Below are 20,000 nucleotides of genomic sequence, written 5' to 3' on the forward strand. Positions count from 1 at the left end.
TAATTTGCTGTTACCAGTAGCTCAGATCAATATTAATCCATAATGAATTAGAAACATAGAAACATAGAAATTAGGTGCAGAAGTAGGCCATTCGGCCCTTCGAGCCTGCGCCGCCATTCAATTACTATGGCTTATCATCCAACTCATCCTGTACCTGTTACCCCCTGGCCAGGCAAAGCCAATGAACTGGCCTAACTACCATCTTGGCAGAGAGTTCCAGAGATTCACCAGTGAAAAAGCTCGGTTTTAAAGGATTTCCCCCTTATCCTTATTAACCCCTTGTCCTGGATAACATCGGGAATTCTGCATCTAGCCTTTCACCCCTTAAGAATTTTGTATCTATAAGATCCCCTCTCAATCTCCTAAATTCTAGAGAGTATATTATCATTCTGATCATTTCATGAGATTATAAATTATAGGAGCAGAATTAGGCCACCAAGCCTACCCTTCCATTCAATCGTGGCTGATCTATCTCTCCATCCAACCCCCGTTCTCCAGCCTTCGCCCCATAACCCCTGACACCCGCACTAATCAATTTACGTTATTCAGCTGAAAGTATCACCTAAACAATAAACCGAGTTACAGGAGAACCTCTGGGTTAAAATCAGATTAGATGTTTCACAGAAACATTATCTGTATCCATTTCTGATACTTACGTTAGAACTATTATTATCATGCTAAGTCCGGCTGACCTATCTGATCTCCTGATTGCCAAACACTTTAATTCCCCTTCCCATTCCCACACTGACCTTTCTGTCCAAGGCCTTTCTCCTCCATTGCCAGAGTGAGGCTAAACGCAAATTGGAGCAACCAGTCGGCATGTTGCGTCTCATTGTCATTCACCTAGCCCACCACGTCTCACAATGGCCTGTTTCCTGTATCATCGTTACTTTTTTTTTGCATATCTTTCATTCATTTGTTCTATATCACCGTCTATATCTCTCGTTTCCCGTTTCCCCTGACTCTAGTCTGAAGAAGGGTCTCGACCCGAAACTCACACATTCCCTGCTATCCAGACATGCTGCCTGACGCGCTGAGTTACTCCAGCATTTTGTGTCCATCTTCGTTTCCAACAAAGATAATGTCGTTTTTTTACCCTCTCCAGAATATGTTCTTAGCTGCAGCCCGCTCGAAATAGTGACCATACGTGTCTGTAGCTCAGGCAAGGAGTCCATATTTACTGGGACCTCGTGCTATCTTCCCCCAGGGACGGGTTGGGTAAGAAATGGGGAATTTAACTGACGAAGATAAATGAATATGTTAATGAATCAAATGGGAAACATTTTTTAAACCAGAAAATAGATACAAAATGTTGGAGTAACTCAGCGGGACAGGCAGCGTCTCTGGAGAGAAGGGTTGGATGACGTTTCGGGTCGAGAGCCTTCTTCAGACAGAAATGTCCTTTTGCTCGCTCGGTGCGAACAATTTTGTAGACTCTTGAAAGGGTCTCGACCCGAAACGTCACCCATTCCTTCTCTCCAGAGATGCTGCCGGTCCCGCGGAGTTACTACAGTTTTTTTTTTCCCGTTTATCTTGCAATATTTTACCAGTCGTTAACTTTCACTACGGACATTGTTCTCACTGGAAACTTGCGAGGGAATAAAATTCGCAAGAAACGCTGTGACACTAGACAAGTCGGGACAGCGTGAAGATGGATCTAAGATAGACACGAAGAGCTGGAGTAACTCAGCGGGTCTGAGATGCCGCCTGTCCCGCTGAGTTACTCCAGCTATCCGTGTCTATCTTCGGTTTAAACCAGCATCTGCAGTTCCTCCCAACACGGAAAGAACGGAGACGTGGAAACACTTTTTCTCACGGTGGAATTGTCTGCCTCAGAAGGCGGTGGAGGCCGGTTCTCTGGATGCTTTCAAGAGAGAGCTGGATAGGGCTCTTAAAGATAGCGGAGTCAGGGGATATGGGGCGAAGGCAGGAACGGGGTACTGATTGGGGATGATCAGCCATGATCACATTGAATTGCGGTGCTGGCTCGAAGGGCTGAATGGCCTCTACTCCTGCACCTATTGTCTATTGTCTATTGAACACTGGAAATGGCTCGATTGACAATGGACAATAGGTGCAGAAGGTAGACAAAAATGCTGGGGAAACTCAGCGGGTGAGGCAGCATCTATGGAACGAAGGAAATAGGCAATGAGGCAGCATCTATGGAACGAAGGAAATAGGCAACGTTTCGGCCCGAAACCCTTCCGGGTTTCGTCCCGAAACGTTGCCTATTTCCTTCAGGTCCTTATCCATTCGCCTGCGTCTCCCCCCCACCCCCTCCTCTCCACCGTCCCAATACCATTCAATTAGAGTCTCTTTCCGCTCCTTGTTCCCATTCTAATTCCCCCACACTCTTTATTCCCCAGAGCGGGGCTGTTATCTCGCTCCCCTCCCCATTCTCCGTCTGCACCCCCGTCTATCCATGCATCGCGCAGACGGCTCCGGTTCATTCGCAAGGGAACAAACAGCCCGTCTCGGACGCTTATTAGGAGACAGACGAGGCACATAATTTTCTAACAGCTCTTTTATCCTCGCCAGTAAATCAAAACGGCGCAGACAGAGACAGCGTGGAGAAAATAATGAAACACACACACAGGCACTCGCGTTTGTATTTTCTGACAAGGGTTACAAACTTTACCGGGTTGAACCTTTTCCAAAATTCTCGTTTTATTTACCTGTTTATACATAACGTCGCCTTGGGTTACGATACTATTTTAAGGATCTTTTATTTTAAAAAAAATCATGTGAAGTCTTTATTCTTTGGAGCGCAGAAGGTTAAGGGGGGGTTACACAGAAAAGCTGGAGAAACTCAGCGGGTGCAGCAGCATCTATGGAGCGAAGGCAATAGGCAACGTTTCGGGCCGAAACCCTTCTTCAGACTTCAGGTTAAGGGGGGGACTTGATAGAGATCTTTAAAATGATGAGAGGGATGGACAGAGTTGACGTGGATAAGCTTTTCCCATTGAGAGTAGGGAAGATTCAAACAAGAGGACATGACCAGAATTAAGGGACAGACGTTTAGGAGTAACATGAGGGGGAACTTCTTTACTCAGAGAGTGGTAGCTGTGTGGAATGAGCTTCCAGTGGAAGTGGTGGAGGCAGGTTCGATTTTATCCTTTAAAAATAAATTGGATGGGTATATGGACGGGAAAGGAATGGAGGGTTATGGTCTGAGTGCAGGTAGATGGGACTAGGGGAAAATAAGTGTTCGGCACGGACTTGAAGGGCCGAGATGGCCTGTTTTCCGTGCTGGAATTGTTACATGGTTATATGGAAAGTGCTTAACATTTTGTCAAAGAACACACATACGAGCTTGCTGGCAAACGGGTATATTGTGTAATGTCACGTCCTCGTTCATAGTCGTGGAGTGATACTGTGTGGAAACAGGCCCTTCGGCCCAACTCGCCCACAGCGGCCAACATGTCCCAGCTACACTAGTCCCCACCTGCCTGCGCTTGGTCCATATCCCTCCAAACTTGTCCTATCCATGTGTTTAAGAAGGAACTGCAGATGCTGGAAAATCGAAGGTAGACAAAAGTGCTGGAGAAACTCAGCGGGTGAGGCAGCATCTATTTCCGATTTCCCCGAAACGTTGCCTATTTCCTATTTCCTTGCTCCTTCGCTCCATAGATGCTGCTGCACCCCGCTGAGTTCCTCCAGCACTTTTGTCTACCTGTCCTATCCATGTATCTGTCTCTTAAGCGACGGGATAGTCCCAGCCTCAACTACCTCCTCTGGCAGCTTGTTCCACATGATGCAGGATGCAGGATGCACAAGGTGCAGGAGTAGGCCATTCGCCCCTTCGAGCCTGCACCGCCATTCAATATGATCATGGCTGATCATCCAAATCAATATCCCACACCTGCCTTCTCTCCATACCCCCTGATCCCTTCAGCCACAAGGGCCACGTCTAACTCCCTCTTAAATATAGCCCATGAACTGTGGCCTCAACTACCTTCTGTGGCAGAGAATTCCACAGATTCACCACTCTCTGTGTAAAAAATGATTTTCTCATCTCGGTCCTGAAAGACTTCCCTCTTATCCTTAAACTGTGACCCCTTGTCAATTTCGCCTCCGTTTCTCAAGCAACTGGTGGCTGAGACTGAAATATAACAACGCCCGCTTGTAAAGAGCATTTAATTAAAATAAAACAAAAATTAGTGCTCTGGATGAAATGATGGCAGGTATTTGAATGGGCAGGGGACAACTGCTGGTTCTCTCTGTGGACAGTTATTGAGGGAACAGTCACACAAAGGCAACCTCTTTGAATCCAACGGGGGTTCTCGAAAAGAGTCTGAGCCGAGAACGTAAAATACATGCAGTGGGTGTCCAAGGTTGGCGCCTGCATGTTGCAACGAGGCCAAGATTCAGTTTCAATCTTTATTGTCATTGTGCAGTGTACAGTACAGGCAACAAAATGCAGTTAGCATCACACACAGAAGAGCGAACATACAATAATGAGCAATAAATATATTTACGTGCATACATTAGTAGTACCTGTAGTGCAATTGTTCTGGGGGAAGGTGTGTGTGTGTGTGTGTGTGGGGGGGGGGGGGGGGGGGGGGGCAGGGGTGACTGACTGACAATCACCAAGGTGCAGAGTTAAGTAGTGAAACAGCCGCAGGGGAGAAGCTGTTCCTGGACCTGCTGGTCCGGCAAAGGAGAGACCTGTAGCGCATCCCGGATGGGTGGAGGGTAAACAGTCTGTGGCTGGGGTGGGAGCAGTCCTTGACGATGCTGAGCGCCCTCCGCAGAGATGGCTTGCTAACTCAAGTGTAGGAAGGAACTGTGCAGATGCTGTTTTAAACCGAAGATAGACACAAAAAGCTGGAGTCACTCAGCGGGACGGGCAACATCTCTGGAGGTGGAGGAATGGGTGACGTTTCGACCCTTCTTCAGACTGAGTCGAAACATCACCCATTCCTTCTCTCCAGAGACGCTGCCTGTCCCACTGAGTTACTCCAGCATTCTGTGTCTATTTCCAATAACCCAAGTCAAGGTTTTTGTGCTGGAGGCAGGTGCTGGAAAAATAAAATCCCCGCTATCATCATCTGTCGGTTCGCAATAAATTGTTTTGTTTAAAGAGCCGGCAGCTCGGGACGAAACGTTGCCTATTTCCTTCGCTCCATAGATGCTGCTGCACCCACTGAGTTTCTCCAGCATTTTTTGTCTACCTTCGTTTTTCCAGCATCTGCAGTTCCTTCTTAAAAACAGCTTCAGCCCAGATGTTGGCTCGCACTGCCAACGATGAGAGGGCGCGTGTGAGCTCAAAATCTCCCCCCACCCCCACCCTCATCCCAGCTCCCTGAAACACGGTGGACAAATGTAGGGAATACCTCAGATGTATGGATGGAATGTCTGGAAATCCAAATCTAATCAGGATTAGATTAGAAATTAGAAAACTGAAGAAGGGTTTCGGCCCGAAACGTTGCCTATTTCCTTCGCTCCATAGATGCTGCTGCACCCGCTGAGTTTCTCCAGTATTTTTGTCTACCTTAGATTAGAAAATATCGCCCTGACCCCCCGACTCCACAACCATAAAGCACTAACTACCCTTTATTCAGTTCTCTTTTCTTCTGAAGCCACTCTCGTAAAAACATCCTCTATCCTTATATTTCTACGGACGGTCACAAAATGCTGGAGTAACTCAGCTGGACAGGCAGCATCTCTGGAGAGAAGGAATAGGTGACGTTTCGGGTCGAGACCCTTCTTCAGACTGAGAGGGGAAACTGACAGAGATGCTGCCTGTCCCGCTGAGTTACTCCAGCACTTTGTGTCTATCTTCGGTCTAAACCAGCATCTGCAGTTCCTTCCTCCACATTTCCCCCTGAGATGCTGTCTGACCCGCAGAGTTACTCCGGCATTTTGTGTTTATCTTTGGTCTAAACCAGCGCTCTCGGTTCCTTTAAAAAAAAATTACATTTCCATGAAAAAAAAAATCATTGTTTATTAAACACTTCTTCCCGGTTCTCGAGTTAGATGCTCTGATTTATTACCTCAGAGCTAAGGGTGTTCTCTGTAATCCGTCGCTATCCTAACAGCGGAAAACAGGCGAAAGACTTTAAACAAATGACAGCGCATGTATCGAGGCAAAAGGGAGAGAGAGTGTTGGCTATATTTAAGAGGGAGTTAGATGTGGTCCTTGTGGCTAAAGGGATCAGGGGGTATGGAGAGAAGGCAGGGATGGGATACTGAGTTGGATGATCAGCCATGATCATATTGAATGGCGGTGCAGGCTCGAAGGCCTACTCCTGCACCCATTTTCTATGTTTCTATGTTTCTATATAAGAAACACAAACCCTGCTGTGACTTTAAACGCCACGGTCAATTTAGACAACAGCGAATTTTTAGACACTGTTCAAGGTGGTTTCAGCAAAGCACAACATGCTGGAGGCACTCAGCGGGACAGGCAGCATCTCTGGGGTGATGTTTCGGGTCGAGACCCTTCTTCAGACTTCCCGACCCGAAATGTCACCCGTTCCTTCTCTCCAGAGATGCCGCCTGTCCCGCTGAGTTTCTCCAGCATTTAGTTACTCCAGCATATCTTCGGTTTAAACCAGCATCTGCGGTTCCTTCCTACACATTTTGTGTTGCTATCTATCCACTGGCCGGGGCGATTGTAAGCGGATACGGTCAGCATCTGATCAGATCTGAGCCGGCGGTGGTATTTGAGGCGCGCTGCCAGCGGACATGTGCCCCGCGAGTTCCAGCTGTTATTGCCTCCTCTGGCTGTGCCGACTTGTTTCAGAGAACATTTCATACAATTAACACGCATTGAGGATCGATTCAGGAAACTCAGCAAGTTGTCCTTCTGAACAGCAAGTGAGAAAATGAACCGAATCCCAGTGAAGATCTCACCGGTACACGTTCAAAAGTCATAGGAGCAGAATTAGGCCATTCGGCCCATCAAGTGTACTCCGCCATTCAATCATGGCTAATCTATCTCTCCCTCCTCACCTGTCCCCCGACACACGCACACCCGCTGGATTAAGGAGGTGCTTTACAATTTAAAGCTTGAAAAACTTGTGTTCTCTTTCAAAGGCTCAACCAAGACATTCGTAGATACATGGAACCCTTTCTTGGAACTTGTTAACTCTCTCAACTTGTCCCCGGACTCGGAAGAGGACTGAGTGCTCTCCACCATAGTGCTGCTCTACTGCAGCTGCTCTCCCCTTAACCCCCCCTCCCCCTCCCCACACACACTTATTTATTTAATTACTTACTTATTTACTGTTATTAGTGACCTTGTTTGTTTTTTTAGTACTTTTTGTTTCGTTTATCTTACCATATTTGTGTGGCTGTGTATGTATGTGAGTGGTGTCTGTCCCCGTTTGGTTCCGACCTGATTCGGGTGGGTTGAGGGTGGGTAAGGGTAAGGGCTTTGAGGGTCGCTTACATACTGTTGCACAATTATGCCTTGACTGTCACTGTCTGTTATCATTGTATGTATGCAAATTGCTGTGAAATTCAAATAAAAAGATGTAAATCATCTATCTCTCCCTCCTAACCACATTCTCCCCATAACCCCAGACACCCGGACTAATCAAGAACCTATCTATCTATCTCTGACTTTAAAAATATCCACTGACTTGGCCTCCACAGCCTTCTGTGGCAATGAATTCCACAGATTCACCACCTAATGAAATTCCTCGTCACCCCCTTCCTAAAGGTCTTTTAACGTTATGGTCCGGCGTATGAGTAAATTGATTCGTATTTTGGAAATCGATTTAATTTCTGTGTTTTATTTGCATTATATTCCGCAAGGCCCCACGAAGGGGTGGGAGAGGGGTGTGTGTGTAGAATCTAATAGCCCTTCACACTAGTAAAGGGTAGAGTCAACCTTTTATGTTTAATGTGTGGGGAGGAACTGCAGATGCCGGTTTAAAGCGAAGACTGACACAAAACGTTGGAGTAATTCAGCGGGACAGGCAGCATCTCTCGGGAGAGAGGGAACGCGTCTCGACCCTTCTTCAGACTAAAACTCAGGGGCGAGAGGAACCATTGAGTGTGAAGAAGGGTCTCGATCCGAAAGTTCGCCCATTCCCTCTCTCCAGAGAGATGCTGCCTGGCCCGCTGAGTTACTCCAGCATTTTTGTCCCTCTCTTCGGTGTAAACCAGCATCTGCAGCTCCTTCCTACACTGTATATAGACCAGGTTTTTTTTGGACAGCCCAGTTTAATCCAGCGGAGGTGAACATCTTATTTTTTGTTCTGTAGAACCCCTGGTCTCAAATCCCGTCTAATCTTCAACGTCCCATGGTAACCGTCCCCTAACTGACCCACACACCACACACACACACACACACACACACACACACACACTCCACCACACACACACACACACACACACACACACCACACACACACACACACACACACACACACACACACACACACACACACACACACACACACACACACACACACACACACACACACACACACACACACACACACACACACACACCACACACACACCACACCCACACACACACACACACCCACAAACACACACACAAACACACAAACACACACATTCAGAATCAGAATCAGACTTTATTCGCCAAGTATGTTTTGCAACATACGAGGAACTCACACACAAACACACGTGTCTGCTCGCACACAAGCCATATTGTAAAGCCACGTTGTTTCACGGTGGAGCTGTTGAAAATAATTGTGTGTTTAGGTTGGGTGCCGTAACGACTGCAGTGAATGCGGGCGGTGAGAGACTTTAAAATCGCTGACCACGGAGAACGCGCTGTGTCGGAAGAAACTGCAGATGCCGGTTCACTTTGCAGACACAAAAATGCCGGAGTAACTCGGCGGGACAGGCAGCTGCATTTCTGGAGAGGAGGAATGGAGAGGGTCGAGACCCTTCTTCGGACTGATGGTTTAATGTGAGATTGGCATCAGCCTCTTATTTTTGCAGCTGAAACGCAAACAGCAGAACAGAGCGCGTTTTGTTTGTCTCGCTGTTGATTCAGCTTCACTGGCTGGCTGGAGAACACGAGGCGATTCAGGCAGATGGGTTAGCTGCGGACACCAGATAGAAAATTACTCTATTTTCCATTTCAGGTTCTAAGGCGGAGACGTGTTGATTTGAAGATAGACACAAAACGCTGATGTAACAATTCAGCGGGACAGGCAGCAGCGTCTCTGAAGAGAAGGGACGGCCGATGTTTCGAGTCGAGACCCTTTCTCGGATATTATTATTTCACCTCCTAGAGGTCTTTGGATAGAATTTTAGTTTATTGCCACGTGTACTGAGGGAGGGTGAAAAGCTGAGTGGTAGCCGTTGTTATTTTGCACCTTATAACCATATAACAATTACAGCACGGAAAACAGGCCATCTCGCCCCTTCTAGTCCGTGCCGAACACTTATTCTCCCCTAGTCCCATCTAACTGCACTCAGACCATAACCTTCCATTCCTTTCCCGTCCATATACCTATCCACTTTATTTTTAAATGATACAATCGAACCTGCCTCCACCACTCCACTGGAAGCTCATTCCACACCGCTACCACTCTCTGAGTAAAGAAGTCCCCCCTCATGTTACCCCTAAACTTCTGTCCCTAAATTCTCAAGTCATGTCCTCTTGTTTGAATCTTCCCTATTCTCAATGGAAAAAGCTTATCCACGTCAACTCTGTCTATCCCTCTCATCATTTTAAAGACCTATATCAAGTCCCCCCTTAACCTTCTGCGCTCCAAAGAATAAAGACCTAACTTGTTCAACCTTTCTCTGTAACTTAGTTGCTGAAACCCAGGCAACATTCTAGTAAATCTCCTCTGTACTCTTTCTATTTTGTTGACATCCTTCCTATAATTTTGGCGACCTATATTGGTCTTTGAGAATTTCCCTTTATACATGTTATCAATTATGTAGGGATATAGAACGTACCGTGAATTTTCCTAATTACTTCATATGTTATCGTCAGTTTTAACATCCGTTTTGTTAACGTACATTCGGCGAGTATCTCCTCGCTGCAGAGTCTATGTTACAAGACATGCTTTGTCACACCAGGATATTTGGATCAAAAGCGGGCGTTACTGCAATACTCAGTAACTCCCTTCCTGGTTTCCTCAGCTCTGATCTTGATATTGTTGTATTGAGTCAAGAGTGTTTTATTGTCGTGTGTCCCGGATAGGACAATTAATTTCTTAATTGCAATCATGTGCTGTGAATGTCGCTTTTAATCGGGTAATATTAAAGACGTGGTTGAAATCTACAGGTGCACAAAAATGCTGGAGAAACTCAGCGGGTGCAGCAGCAGCATCTATGGAGCGAAGGAAATAGGCAACGTTTTGGGCCGAAACCCTTCTTCAGACTCCACGTTGAAATCTACAGCCTAAAACCCCGACCCGAGACGTCGCCTATATCCACGTTCTCCTGAGATGCTGAGTTACTCCAGCACATTGTCTCATTTTGTGTAAATCAGCATCTGCAGTTTCGTGTCTCTGCTCTATAATCCAGTCGGGATTGCTGGAAGTATTTCGGGGGGGGGGGGGGGGGGGGGGGGACACTTTCAACAACAAATATTAATAATCAGTTCTTATTTTCGGATTATTGGCGATTGATCAGCAAAACTGATGTAATGCGCTGGAGATTGACAAAGTGCTGGAGTAACTCAGCGGGACCGGCAGTATCTCCGGAGAAGGAATGGGTACCATTTCAGAATCTGAAGAAGGGTCTCGACACGAAACGTCACCCATTCCTTCTCTCCATAGATGCTGCCTAGCCCCGCTGAGTTACTCCAGCTTTTAGTATCTGTCTATCTCCGGTGTAAACCAGCATCTGCTGTTCCTCCCTACACAAATGAAACGCGCTCACGGTAACAAACGGCCACAACGCATGTTTATTGAAGAGCTTAAAACAGGCAAATACATTTTGCAAGATAAACGTACCAGCGTCCATGTCATCCTAAAACGACTGCCAAGTGTGCAGCCGCTGTATAGAAAATATCATATTTAAGGAGAAGCTGCCCCCCCCCCCCTTGCTGGGCTAAAGCCTCGCTGTCTCCGTAGTAACCCGTGTTCCAGAAAACGTCAAAACAAGATTAGGAAAAATGGTGTCACGGGCTGATTTGTTGACCGCTGATTCATTTCATTATCGCTGCGCGCCGATTGGTTTTTATTGACTCGAAGAGGCAATGTTGAAAACACGCCTCGTTTTTGCCCAACCCCTCCTCCCCCTGCGGTTTGAATGTTGAAAGGGCATTCTTGTCCACACACACACACACACACACACACTGCCAGCCAGTTCTCTCTCGGGGTTGCTCTGAGCCGCAGATAGGCGGGACATGGGGTGTGGGGGGTGGGGGGGTGAGAGGTGGAGATGGCCCTAAAACAAGGGAAGGTGTCCCACGCTAGTGGGGGCCACATGAGTGGCGCGGGTGGGGGACACCCTTGAGAAATGTATCGACTGTATTGAACAATTGGGAAAGCCTCCGAAAATGTCGGGTGATTTTTTTTTTCCCGCACGGTTCATGTACTGTTTATATTTATTATTTGAATAAAGTCTATTTTGAAGTTTATTAAAGAAAAAAAGATAGGCGCTTTCACGTGTGGGTCAAAAACCGAGTTATACAATGTGGTCACGTTGTGACTCTGGCTTTTAGACGAAAGGCGTAGCAGAGTTTTGCCTCGCATGTAACAGAAATACGGTAGAGGAACAAGGAACTGCAAGTGTCGGTTTGAGCCACACACACACAAAAAAGATACAAAGTGCGGGAGTCACGGTTGAAATTGGAAATCTTGCAGCGCGTGTTATATGCAGCGGTGTTACTGTTTATGCTGTTTACTCTCAGCAGCCAGTCTTGTTTTGTAATGTGTAGGAAGGAACTGCAGTTGCTGGTTTACACCGAAGACAACACACGGGATTGCTGGAGTAACTCAGCGACCAGGCAGAGCAAAAAAAAAAAATGCTGGAGAAACTCAGCCGGTAAGTGCACAGGTTATAGGAGTGGAATGAGAAGAGCCATCGAGTCTACCCCGCCATTCACTGATGTGATGGTTTGTGTATGTGGGTGTGTGTGTGTGTGTGTCTGACTGTGTGTGTGTGTGTGTGTGTGTGTGTGTGTGCGCCATTCAGCCATTCAGTGATGTCTGCCTCTTAACCCTAACGGGTCCCCCCCCTCCTGTCTTCTCCGAAGGAAATGGACAACGTTTTCAAGAATTCAAACCAAATCTGGAGAAACTCAGCGGGTGAGGCAGCATCTATGGAGCGAAGGAAATAGGCAACGTTTCGGGCCGAAACCCGAAGGGTTTCGACCCGAAACGTTGCCTATTTCCTTCACTCCATAGATGCTGCCTCACCCGCTGAGTTTCTCCAGTTTTTCTTATTGTCTACCCTCGGTTCTTCCAGCATTTGCGGTGCTGGCTCGAAGGGCCGAATGGCCTCCTCCTGCACCTGTTTTCTATCTGTAGATCTTCCTTAAACAGCGTACAGGCAGCATCTCTGGGATTCCTTCTATCCAGCGATGCTGCCTGGCTCCGCTGAGTTACTCCAGCATTTTGTTCCATTTGTAACTTCACCTCCCGTCTAATCTGCAGCATGTGCTCGGGGATATGGGAGTGCGCTCGGTGTTTTAACGCTACGATCGATTGTGGACGTGGACAGTGACAGATAAACGGAGCCGCAAAGAAAAAGGGTGACGCATGAAGACATAATTTGCAAAATGGGCAGCCGGGCGAGATTTATTTGTTGGCCTCGTCGCATCTCCGATCGCAGGCTCTGTGGAGCGCTATTTACCATGCAAATATCCGGGGAAATTAACTGATTTAAATCAACGAGCGCACAGACACACACACACACACACACACACAGTCACACACACACACCCACATACACACACACACACACACACACACACACACACACACACACTCTCACACACACACACACACACACACACACACACACACACACACACACACACACACACACACACACACACACACACACACACACACACACACACACACACACACACACACACACACACAGACAGACACACACACAGACACACACAACACACACACCCACCCACACACACACACACACACACACACACACACACACACACACACACACACACACACACACACACACACACACACACAGTCACACACACACACACACACACACACACACACACACACACACATCACACGCAGACACACACACACACACACAGAAAATATTGCGTTTACCCGAGCAAATATAACCGGCGCAAAGTAGACACTATCGATTGAAAGCCAAGATTACGACGCACTCACCCCCCCCCCCCCCCCCCCCTCCCCCCAATCTCCAGTCGAGCCAGCTACCCCTTTACTCCAGAGATCGACACAAAATGCTGGAGTAGCGCAGCGGGTGAGGCAGCATCTCCGGAGAGAGGAGACGGGCGACGTTTCGGGTCGAGGCTGGAGCGCCTGAAGAAGGGTCTCGACCCGAAACGTCACCCATTCCTTCTCTGCAGAGGTGCTGAAGTTAAAGCACTTCAAACGAGTAAAGTTTATGAGAGAGAAATGGGAGTCAGGCCTTTAAGGCTGAAAATGTGTGTAGACACAAGGAACTGTAGCTGCTGGTTCGTGTGGTGGGATGGGGGGGGGGGGGGGGGGGGGGGGGGGGGGATGGGGGGGAGTTGGGAGCGGTCGCTGGCGGTGCCCTGAGATATTTCGGTGCCCAGGGCAAATCATAATCCTAAATCTAAGTCTTACACCAGGATTGTTATGATACAGCCTCTGTGCGGTTGAATTCTGTCCGATATGAACAGGAACCAGAGAAGACTATGTATGGGTAGCGGTGAGTTGAAGGGAGCGGGCGAACCAGAAAAAAATCGCCTTTCAACTCTAACTTTTACTGTTTTACCATTTTCGCGCTTCTGACTTGTTTTGTTAATCCTGAACGAAACGTGAGCGGCGGCGGCGGCGGCATCGAGATTTGTCCACTCGCCTTGTCCCACTGTGAGGTTTTATAGCCAAGCCAACCGCTCTCGGAATGTGGAAACAAGGAACAAGATGCCGGGGGGAGAGAGAGGGGGGGTGGGGGTGGGGGAGAGAGAGGGGGGTGGGGAGAAAGAAAGAGAGGGGTGGGGGAGCGTGGGTGGGGGAGAGAGAGAGGGGTGAGGGAGTTACAACATAAAAGACACACAAAATGCTGGAGTAACTCAGTGGGTCAGGCAGTGTCACGTTTCTCCAGCCGTTCAATATAAACGGGTTCTCTCAGGAGTTCAATATAAACGGGTTTCGGCCCGAAACGTTGCCTATTTCCTTCGCTCCATAGATCCTGCCGCACCCGCTGAGTTTCTCCAGCACTTTTGTCTACCTATATTTAAGAGGGAGTTAGATGTGGCCCTTGTGGCTAAAGCGATCAGGGGAGGGGGTATGGAGAGAAGGCAGGTACGGGATACCGAGTTGGATGATCAGCCATGATCATATTGAATGGCGGTGCAGGCTCGATGGGCCGAATGACCTACTCCTGCACCTATTTGCTATGTTTCGATTTTCCAGCATCTAGTTCCTTTTTAAACATCGATTGTGATCATGTGTTGTCTTTCCGCTGACTGGCTAGCACGCAACAAAAAGCTTTTCACATTCGCTCGGTACAAGCAACTATAAACTAAACTGAACGGACACGGTTATATCCGTTGAACCGAACATTTGAGGTACACATTATTTTATATTTACTGCACGCGTTTGGCTGGTTTGGAGCCAAGGGCAGTGACGTGGCAAAAACTGCAAGACGATTCTCTGCCTCAGAAGGCAGTGGAGGCCGATTCGCCGGATGCATTCAAAATAGTTCGATCAAACCCTCAGGGCCAGCGGATTCAGGGGATATGGGGGAGAAGGCAGGAACGGGGTACTGAATGAGGGAAGATCAGCCGTGATCACATTGAATGGCGGTGCTGGCTCGAAGGGCCGAATGGCCTATTTTCTACGTATCTCTTCCATTTCCTAACAAAAAAAAGGAAAATATCGCCGACCGCATTTTAAAACTGTCCCGATTGAAAAGATTTGCTAAAGTCACCAATATTTTCCGTTTCAAACATTTAACGCGGTCTCTTTTTTTTTCCCCCACCCAGAAATCTTGTCGCTATTGTGAGCATTAAAAAAAAAATCTTCAATTAAATCGTAATCTGTTGGCGGGCGACTGCGGTAACTGGCGCGTACATTCTAATCGCGGATTGGATTAAATTAAAAAATATATATCAAGTCAAAACGACTGTACAGCCTTTATTTTCTCTCGGTTCACGGCCCTGTTGATACACGTTGAGTCACGGAGCGAGAGAGCTTCACACGAGAGCTGTAAACATTACACCAGCGACCAGCAATGAACGCACCATAGATAGATCAGTTCAAACGAAACACAGTGAAACATGTCCTTCTTTACAACCAATCCACAAAGGGCTTTCCCCACACAAGTTTTTTTTTTAAAAACCCCAGAAAGTTAAACATTTCGCATTTTAGATGCAGGACGTCCAGTTTTCGGACGGGAATGACGAATATCAGTTTGTGACTATTGTGGCGAAAAGAAAAAAAATCTACTCTCTGCTCTCTCCACCCACCTCCCCCCTTCGCAGTTCACAGTGTTGTAAGCGATTCTCTCTGATGGTGGAGGGAAAATGCTGGTGAATCGCCTGTGCAGAGAGAGAGACAGAGACAGAGACAGAGAGAGAGACAGAGACAGCGAGAGAGAGTCGTGTTGCCCGCAATCTCTCCCCACCCACCCTTTGTACACAAAACCCAGAGCGAGGACTGTGACCATGGCTGCCTGATTTGCCTCCCTAAATATTGATTCAATTGTGTAAATCCTCCTCGCTCGCAGCTTCCCCCCGCTCCGCTCCTGAGCCGACCGCCGACCCAACTCGCATTCCGCCACTTTGCTAATCCTCCCCTCCCCCTACCTTCTCAAATTTATCTCATCTTCAACCTTCGCCGAGCATTCAATGACTTTGAATTCGCCCGCAAGGGGCCTTCGTTTTTAGCTGTGCGGGAAAAAAAATCTATATATAAACGTGAAAGTTATTTGTAGGGTATAGCAGGGAGAGGGGGGAGTGAAATGGGCCGCATTGATTGAGCAAGCTGGGAAGAATGGGGCCCTTTTAAAAAATATATATATTTATTTCGCAATCGGCGCATTTATTCCCGTCTCCATCGCCCTGCCACGTGTTATTAACGCGGGGCGTCAGCAGGGGGGAAATAAATCCCCATTTGCCAGCAAAAACTAAACTCGCCCGTCACGTAAGCAACGCTGTTTACCGTGGCTAGGCTTAGCGAAGTATTGAAACGAAAAACCTTCAGCGCAAGGTAGACTCCAATGCTGGAGAAACTCAGCGGGTGCAGCAGCTGCAACTATGGAGCGAAGGAAATAAGCAACGTTTCGGGTCGAAACCCTTCTTCAGATCTAAGGAAATATGCAACCTTTTCTTAGAGAAACCCTTCTTCAGACCTAAGGAAAGACATTAGAGAAACCCTTCTTCAGACCTAAGGAAATAGGCAACCTATTCTTAGAGAAACCCTTCTTCAGACCTAAGGAAAGACCTTAGAGAAACCCTTCTTCAGACCTAAGGAAATAGGCAACGTTTCGGGCCGAAACCCTTCGGGTTTCGTCCCGAAACGTTACCTATTTCCTTCGCTCCATACATGCTGCTGCACCCGCTGAGTTCCACCAGCATTTTTGTCTGCCTTCGATTTTCCAGCATCTGCAGTTCCTTCTTAAAACCTTCAGCTTCAAGGTCGAACTCGCAACCAAATCGCTGTATAGAAAACATTTGGCACAATAAATATAGCCGGGTAACCTTGCAGCTTGCAGTTTACCCTTCATTATGCACTGCTCAAATATGGCTCCCAGCTGACTTAAACTGAGAGAGTGCTATTATTATTTTTATATTTATATATATATATATATATTTTGGAGGAAAAAAAAACGTGGACTCACACAGCCAATTTTTCATTTGCACTTTAAAAGAGGTCAATTAAAGCATCAGGCAGGCGGAGTGGTATCTCGGTTATTGAACAGAAATGAAGTTTGATAAATACATTACAACCGCCGTTTTTGTGGATCTAATCAGCCACGCCACCGAACACACAAAGACGCAGCTCGCTATTAACCGGGTGATTTATCGTTATACATACCTAATCACATTACTGCTTGGTGTCGCTTGCCTGTGTATTAAACAATGAGTCACTCACGGGACTAAAACCGAAAAGGGGGGGGGGGGGGGGAGGAGGAGAAGGAGGGGGGGGGGGGGGGGTTGAAAGGAAGAGGAAACACACACAAAAAAATGAAGGCAAAATAACACGCCGTGCTAAATGTAACCAATTGTTTTTTTTTTCTTAAATAGAAGGTAATTTCCTTGCACAAAGCATCCTCGGCGCGGCCGTTGCATCTAATTACAACACGATGCATTGATTTCTGCATTTTGTAAGAAGGAAAAAAAATTGCAGCCGCGTTTTGTTTTTCCATTAGAGAGCAGAAAGGAAAAGGGGGCAAATAAAATAAGTTGGAAGGAAGCTGTCAGTCATTACTGCTTCATTGATCATTCAAAATCTTCTGCATTCTGCTGTTGCTATCAGTCAATCCACATTAATTGCCCCCCCCCCCCCCCCCCCCCCCCCCCCCTCTGGCGTCTCCTCCTCCCCCTCCCTCCCCCCTCTCTCCCTCCCACCCCCTCTCCGTTTCTCTCCCTCCCCCTCTCCTCTCCCTCTCCCGGTCTTCTCTCTCCCTTCCCCCCCCCTCTCTCTTTCTCTCTCCCCCCTCTCTCTCCCCACCCTCCCTTCCCCTCTCTCCCCCCTCCTCTTCTCCCCCCCCCTCTCACTCTCCCCCCCCCTTCTCTCTCACTCTCCCCCTTCTCTCTCCTTCGTCTCACTCCCCCACTCCTTCTCTCTCTCTCTCTCTTCTCCTCTTTCCTCGCCCCCTCTCTCCTTCCTCTCTCTCTCGCCTCTCCCCCCTCTCTCTCTCTCTCCCCTTCTCTCTCTCTCTCTCCCCCTTTCTCTCTCTCTCTCTCCCTCTCCATTTCTCTCTCTCTCTCCCTCTTTCTCTCTCTCTCTCCCTCTCTCTCCTCTCTCTCTCTCCCCCTCTCTCTCTCTCTCCCTCTCCTCTCTCTCTTTCTCTCCCCTCTCTCTCTCTCTCTCCTCTCCCTCTCTCTCTCTTTCTCTCCTCTTTCTCTCTCTTTCTCCCTCTCTCTTTCTCTCTCCCTCTTTCTCTCTCTCCCCTCTCTTTCTCTCCCCCTCTCTCCCTCCCTCCCTCCCAGTCCCCGTTGCCAATTTGAGACAAACACAGAGCGGCCGAGTCGTTCAGAAGTAGCATTCCTTTCATTGGCGGCGCGCTAGAGCCTGCCCGTGTGACAGACAGAGACAGAGACAGAGACAGAGAGGGAGAGAGGGGCTGCAGCGTGCATGCATGCAGACACCAGTTCCCCCGGCGCTGGGGACCTCATTACTAGTGCGCTCCCTTCCCTTGTGTTGGCTTGGGAGGGAGGGGGGAGCTTTGAAACCGTCGTGGAAAAAACAGCGGGTGGGGGGAGCCTGGAAACCGCCGCGTGTTGCCCCGGGCCCGGGAGAGGGGGCGGGACCTGGGATGATTGGCAGCTGCCAGGGCCAATCGGCCGGGTATTGACACGGGCTGATTGACAAGGGGGCGGGCGCTGGTGAAACAATGTGAGCTTCATTGCAAAAACAGTTTTGCAAAAACTGGGGAGAGTTGAAAGAGGGTTTTTTTTGTGTGTTTTTTTTTTGGTTTTCTGTTTCTGCACGTCGATTCCAGAAATTTACCTTCTTCGCCACCTCAATCTTGGATTAAAATAAACGGGAGGGGGAGGGGAGAGAGGAGGAGGGAGGGGGGGGGGGGAGGTGGAGGGGGGGGAGGGGGGGGGGGAAAGAGAAAACAAATATCCACTTAGTTGTCTGCTCCGTCCACAAACGTGAGTAAAGTTTTTGCACCTAACGCACTATTGTATGGGGTAATCAACCGTGCTTGTAAGACGTGAAGTAATAGGAAGGCGCACAAACCGTGAAAAACATTTATTCTCGGCGCTCTCGCACAAGTTTGGACTGGAAAGTGAGATTCTCCAGAACATTGAACGTTACTGGAACAGAGGTGGGATTGTTACATATCACATATATATATATATATTTATACATATATACATGTATATGAAAAACATGTATATACATTTATATATGTACATATTTCACTGTTGTCTAACTCTTAACTGAAGTTAGACCGGATCTTTTGTAACTGCAAGTTTAGAGGGGTTTTTTTTTAAACAAAAATAAATAGATTCATTTTTTTTCATTTTTCTTGCGAAAGAAAAAGATTAAAAGTGAAAAATAACCAAACCTCGATCAATTAGTGGGCTCTGTGTTTTTATCCGGGAGAACTAGATTTCTCCTCTTTTCCACGCTGGGACTGGGTTTGCAACCGACTGCGTTCTTTGAACAAATGTCTGTTTTTAATTAAAAAAAAGCGAGGTTTAAAGCATTTGAAGAGCGGCTGGCCAAAGGTTAGATGCAGAAAAACAAGGCTCTTAAAGGGTTGGGTTGGCAAATGTTATCGACAGCACACAAGCCTTCGATTCTCGCCGAATATGTTATTATTAATGTGTGTGTGTCGTTGCTGTACATTTCGGGATGACTTGCACGCCTGATAGCTGTGGAGCTTTTAGCCTTTTGCATTGACATGTTTCGGCTTGTTTCAACCACGCGTTTTCAGTAAAAGAACAGGCACTTGGTGTGATTGCACTTGGTATTTTAGAGACTGCAAATTTTTATTTTTTTTCAAAAATGATAAAACAGTTGTAGGCTTAAAAGAGGAAAGAAAATCGGCCGATTATATTGAATGGAACTTAGAAATTGAAAATGGTTTAATTGGTGAAGAGGGGGGAAAGTAAATGTTATTTTAAAACCGAATCGTCCTCAATACCGCAGAGCGACGGTGACCGAGCCAAAAATAAAGACCTGTATCTGATTTTAGATATTTAATTTGAATTATTGAATGTA

General features: G+C 47.4%; 1 protein-coding gene across 6 annotated transcripts in view; it reads left to right on the forward strand.

The window, feature by feature from the left end:
- Positions 1–18,868: 18,868 nt before the first annotated feature.
- tnrc18 (trinucleotide repeat containing 18) overlaps positions 18,869–20,000 on the forward strand; it is a 144,283-nt gene continuing 143,151 nt past the window's right edge. For 5 of the 6 annotated variants that reach the window (XM_055651059.1, XM_055651063.1, XM_055651062.1 and 2 more), the window contains exon 1: positions 18,929–19,098. The gene's annotated coding sequence lies outside the window, so the exon portion shown is untranslated. The other variant, XM_055651060.1, reaches the window with a different exon arrangement.

Source organism: Leucoraja erinacea, chromosome 20 (assembly GCF_028641065.1).
Source record: "Leucoraja erinacea ecotype New England chromosome 20, Leri_hhj_1, whole genome shotgun sequence".
Classification (NCBI taxonomy): Eukaryota; Metazoa; Chordata; class Chondrichthyes; order Rajiformes; family Rajidae; genus Leucoraja; species Leucoraja erinaceus.